This window comes from Colobus angolensis, unplaced genomic scaffold (assembly GCF_000951035.1).
Source record: "Colobus angolensis palliatus isolate OR3802 unplaced genomic scaffold, Cang.pa_1.0 Scaffold163, whole genome shotgun sequence".
NCBI lineage: Eukaryota > Metazoa > Chordata > Mammalia > Primates > Cercopithecidae > Colobus > Colobus angolensis.
The window spans coordinates 8,666,794-8,672,849 of NW_012114744.1; the positions used below are offsets into that span (position 1 = coordinate 8,666,794).

General features: G+C 39.4%; 1 pseudogene across 1 annotated transcript; it reads left to right on the plus strand.

Moving 5' to 3' along the window:
* Positions 1-1,793: 1,793 nt before the first annotated feature.
* On the plus strand, positions 1,794-3,280 carry LOC105508543 (annotated as a pseudogene). Its single transcript, XR_001001290.1, has 2 exons — positions 1,794-1,859; positions 1,890-3,280. The product of XR_001001290.1 is annotated as a purine nucleoside phosphorylase pseudogene (transcript).
* Positions 3,281-6,056: the final 2,776 nt, after the last annotated feature.

Here is a 6,056-nt window from a genome sequence, read left to right on the forward strand (position 1 = left end):
TAGCCAGAGAAAAAGGGTACATTAAGTATAGATGAGAAAAAGAAAGGAATGACAAAGTTTCCTGGTAGGAAACAATGGAATGCCTGATCCACATGTACAGAATCTTGTAGAGCACAGATTTAAATCAAGTGGGAGGTTGCACATCACAACAAAGGTGGTATAGAAATGGACCCATGATCATGGGATCCACTGATCACATATCACAACATCTAGAAAAAATATACTTCTAAAGATAGAGTGGCAGAGTAAGCTCAGAGGCAAGAATTTAAAAGGATGGAATGCCATCCTTTGGGATATAGTAGATGCATGAACTTAGAGACATATCTATGGCATAATTGCACAAATAGGAAGAATATATGGATCTGGGAGCCAAAGTAGGAGTGATCTCACTAAATATTATTCCCCAAAATCTGCTGGAGAGTATTTGCTTCATATACCTGCAACTCTGGGTTCTTCAGGGTTGGAGGGCCGAATCCCAATAAGGGCATGTTTTTGCAAAGGGACTGATCAGGGTCGTATTGGACTATAATATATAGCTACCACTAGGGCACTTTACACTACTTGTGTTGAGAACCAGCAGCTGAGGCATCATCATCAAGGCCAGAGTAATTGACTCTGATAATCAGGAGGCTGTAAGGTTGAATTTACACTGTGTGGCAGGAGGGAATACATAGAGAATCTCAGTTGCAGGTTAGAGATTACAACTGTAATTAAAAGTCTAAAATGTGTATAGATGCTAGCATAATAGAAATAAGAAGATACATCAAATACGTATGATTACCTAAATCTTTTTTGAGTAATTTAGGGGAGGAACAGGAGATTATTTAGTCAACTTACTAGGGAAAGACATTGTCAGCAAAAATAAAATGTTCAGTTAACCATAGTCTTAAGTCTTATATCAATCAAAGGAAGAATAAGGGAATAACTTTCTATTAATTATCACTTAGTTCTACTTGTCTAGAGAATACTTGTTTGTTGACATACCACTAATAACTGTTGTATGAAATGAGATCTATTTCTGACAGATGAGCTTTCATTTTTTTATGTTTTTAGACATGCTATTCTTTCCCCTTGTTGTAGCCTTGAGTGGAATGAGCTTAAGATATGGAAGACTTTATGTTTTTTTTCTGGGATTCTCTGAATATTTAACAATTCTTTTTTAATATTAAAGAGAAATAATGATTAAGATGCCACATGAGTTTTGATATTTGCCAATCTTGAGAAAAAAATATATTTTCTCAGTTTTCTCCCCAACTTAGATATGCTCATTTTTGATGGATTAAGGTATTTCCTATTTTGTGGAAAAATCTTGCCATATTAGGTTTTCTTTATAGTCATTTTCTCTAGGCTATTTTTATATAAGTGGTTGCCTACCTCATTATCACAACTTAAAGATTTAAGAACAAAGCACACATTTAATATTTTATACACTCAGTGCGGAACCATTATTCAGCCTATCCAGTCATGATTAGTCATTGCATTTGACTTGCCTGGAAGAGACAGAAATCTTTATTACTCTGTGTAAATAAAATATCACATCAAAAATAAAATCTAACAAAAGGAATGCTTTACTATGTGCCAGTGACTCTTTTAATTACTTTGTAAGTATTTTCACTTAACTTTCAAATCATCTTATGAGAGAGGTACTGTCATTAACTCTATGTTACCAATGAGGAACCTGCTGCACAGCTACTACAGGTAGGGGGATTCGGGCTCAGAGCCTCTGCTCTTTCCTATTGTAGCCTATGACCCACAAGTATTAAGAATATGATGCAAGAACTGTGCGGGCCAGACCTGGCAGCCTTGCTCAGTTCAGCATAGCGGAGAGGATCGGAGCGGATCGGAGTGGACCCGAGCAGATCGCAGCGGATCAGAGCACACCTGAGCACACCGGCGCAGGCTCATTGAGAGGGTGCTGCGAGACCATGGAGAACAGATACACATATGACGACTATAAGAACACTGCAGAATGGCTTCTGTCTCACACTAAGCACCGACCTCAAGTTGCAATAATCTGTGATTCTGGATTAGGAGGTCTGACTGATAAATTAACTCAGGCCCAGATCTTTGACTACAGTGAAATCCCCAACTTTCCCCGAAGTACAGTGCCAGGTCATGTTGTCCGACTGGTGTTTGGGTTCCTGAATGGCAGAGCCTGTGTGATAATGCAGGGCAGGTTCCATATGTATGAAGGGTACTTGCTCTGGAAGGTGACATTCGCACTGAGGGTTTTCCACCTTCTGAGTGTGGACACCCTGGTGGTCACCAATGCAGCAGGAGGGCTGAATCCCGGGTTTGAGGTTGGAGATATCATGCTGATCTGTGACCATACCAACCTACCTGGTTTCAGTGGTCAGAACCCTCTCAGAGGGCCCAATGATGAAAGATTTGGAGTTCGTTTCCCTGCCATGTCTGATGCCTACGACCGGACTATGAGGCAGAGGGCTCTCAGTATGTGGAAACAAATGGGGGAGCAACGTGAGCTACAGGAAGGCACCTATGTGATGCTGGCAGGCCCCAGCTTTGAGACTGTGGCAGAATCTTGTCTGCTGCAGAAGCTGGAAGCAGATGCTGTTGGCATGAGTACAATACCAGAAGTTATCGTTGCACGGCACTGTGGACTTCGAGTCTTCGGCTTCTCACTCATCACCAACAAGGTCATCATGGATTATGAAAGCCTGGAGAAGGCCAACCACGAAGAAGTATTAGCGGCTGGCAAACAAGCTGCACAGAAATTGGAACAGTTGGTCTCCATTCTTATGGCCAGCATTCCACTCCCTGACAAAGCCAGTTGACCTGCCCTGGAGTGGTCTGGCATCTCTCACACAAGATCCAAGTAGCTGCTACCTTCTTTGACCCCTTGCTGGAGTCACGTGCCTCTGTCCTTAGGTTGTAGCAGAAAGGAAAAGATTTCTGTCCTTCACCTTTCCCACTTTCTTCCACTAGACCCTTCTAGTGCCAGATCCTCTTCGCACAGCTGGGATCACAGGTGTGAGCATAGTGAGACGTTGGCGCTACAAAATAAAGCTGTTCTCATTTCTGTTCTTTCTTATACAAGAGCTGGAGCCCATGCCCTACTACACATCTGTGGAGGTGCCCAGGATTTGACTTGGGCCTTAGAACTTTGCACAGCAGCTGCTACTAGGTTTTTGAGATAATACATTCCTAGGGGCTCTGTTCTGCCTTATCTAAATCACCAGAGACCAAACAAGGACTAACGCAATACGTCTTGGACTTTATTTAATGTCTTAATGTTGTCAGAATAAAGAGAAAGATGAAAAAAAAATATGATGCAAGTTATTGAAATCATTGAAATACCCATTCTTCTGCCAAAAATTCTCTTTAAAAGTAAGTATGAGCTGTAACAAAAAGAAGCATAAAAATAAGTCTCTAAAATGTGAAATATTTTTTATTGATTTTAGACTGTAAATCTAAGAGTTTCTGTGTAGTTTTGTTAGAAAATATACATGGTGAAAATAAAAAAAATTGCTTTTTATTATGTTAGTAAAAGCAAAGACTTTGTATAACATCTAATAAAATTCTGAAGAAAAGATTTCCCACCTGTAATTTGCAATCTTTCATTTGCTTATAAATACTACAATATTTCTATTAACAGATCATATAGTCCTTGGAGACTATATCAAACTAGTAACATATTTTGACTATCAGTTAGTATAAACTTTCACTTGTTTTGTATTCTCTCCTTTTTTTCATATATATATATATGGATATTTGAAATTTAATCTCTTATACCTACCTTTAATCTCCTCCTGGAGAAAGATATTGGGTGCAAAAAGATACAAATTAATTTAAATATTATCATATGTATGTGATTCAATCAAATTATATTAAAACATACAGCATGACAGTTTCAATGTCCGTTTCCGGGTTTTCATGATTGATCTGTTATTTTGGGTATGATTCATCAGTTTATTTTTTTTATTTGCATCTAGGTAAACAGGAGAAAGTACCCTCCTACCCAATGAGGAGTAAGGATGTATAGCTTAGATGAAATAGCTGGTCACTTAATAGTTTATAAATGAAATTTTATTCCCATGGCAGCATGAACAGGGTTTCTGAGGAATCACTATCCAGACCAGGATCTCCAGGTTCCTGCCTGACCCACACTGTCCTCCTTTAAGATACTCCACAACTCAAGTCAAAGTGAGAAAAAAAGGAAACAGAGAGTGACTGTGACTGTGAAGGCTGTGCTTTTATTTATTTATTTTTTTAGTAAACTTTTATTTTAGGTTCAGGGGTGCATGTGCAGGTTTGGTGTATAGGTAAATTGCATGTCATGGAGGTTTGTTGTACAGATTATTTTACCACCCAGGTAACATGCATAGTACCTGATAGGCAGTTTTTCAATCCTCAACTTTTTCCCTCTCTTCACCCACAGGAAGGCCCTAGTGTCTGTTGTTCCCTTCTTTGTGTCCATATGTACTGGATCTTTAGCTCCCACTTGTAAGTGAGAACATGTGGTACTTGATTTTCTGTTCCTGTGTTAGTTCACTTAGGATAATGGCCTCCAGCTCCATCCATGTTACTGCAAAGGACATGATCTCATTTTTTTTTTATGACTGCATAGTATTCCAAGAGGTGTATGTTCCACATTTTCTTTATTCAGTTGATGGACATTTAGATTGATTCCATGTCTTTGCTATTGTGAATAGTGCTGTGATAAACATACACATGCACGTGTCTTTATGGTAGAACAACTTATATTCTTTCGGCTATATACCCCTAAATGGGATTTCTGGGTGGAATGGTAATTCTGCTTTAAGTTCTCTGAGAAATCGCCAAACTGCTTTCCACAATGACTGAACTAATTTACATCCCACCAGCAGCATACAAGCATACGCTTTTCTCCACAACCTTGCCAGCATCGGTTATTTTTTTCCTTTTTTTTTTTGAAACGGAGTCTCCCTCTGTTGCCCAGGCTGGAGTGCAGTGGCGCCATCTCGGCCCACTACAAGCTCTGCCTCCCGGGTTCACGCCCTTCTCCTGCCTCAGCCTCCTGAGTAGCTGGAACTACAGGCGCCTGCCACCATGCCTGGCTAATTTTTGTATTTTTAGTAGAGACGGGGTTTCACCGTGTTAGCCAGGATGGTGTCGATCTCCTGACCGTGTGATCCACCCGCCTCGGCCTCCCAAAGAGCTGGGATTACAGACGTGAGCCACCGCGCCCAACCCATTTTTAGACTTTTTAATAACAGCCATACTGACTGGTGTGAAAGGGTATCTCATTGTGATTTTGATTTGCATTTCTCTAATGATTAGTGATGTTGAGCATTTTTTCATATGCTTCTCGGCCATGCATATGTCTATGTGTCTTCTCTTTTAAGAAGTATCTGTTCATGTCCTTTACCCATTTTTAATTTGTTTTTTTGTTTGCTTGTTGATTTAAGTTCCTTATAGATTCTGGTTATTAGACCTTTGTTGGATGCAGATTTTTTCTCCCATTCTATGGGTTGTCTGTTTACTTGGCTGATAATTTGTTTTGCTGTGCAGAAGCTCTTTAGTTTAATTCGGTCCCATTTGGTCAATATTTGTTTTTGTTGCAATTGCTTTTGGCATCTTTGTCATGAAATCTTTTCCAGGTCCTTTGTCCAGAATGATATTGCCTAGGTTATCTTCCAGAATTTTTTTATAGTTTTAGGTTTCACTTTTAATCCATTTTGAGTTGATTTTTGTATATGATGTAAAGAAGGGGTCCAGTTTCAATCTTCTGCATATGGCTAACCAGTTATCCCAGTACCATTTATTAAATGGGGAGGCCTTTCCCCATTGCTTGTCTTTGCCAACTATGTCAAAGATCAGATGGTTGTAGGTATGTGGCATCGTTTCTCAGCTCTCTATTCTGTTCTGTTTGTCTAAATGTCTGTTTTTGTATCAGTACCATGGTGTTCTAGTTCCAGTAGGCTTTTACAGTTTGAAGCCTAGTAACCCGATGCCTCTAGGTTTGTTCTTTTTGCTTAATATTACCTTGACTAGTAGAGCTAAGACTGAGCATTTCTAACTTGGGGATTATTTTTTTTTGATTAAATATTTTAAAG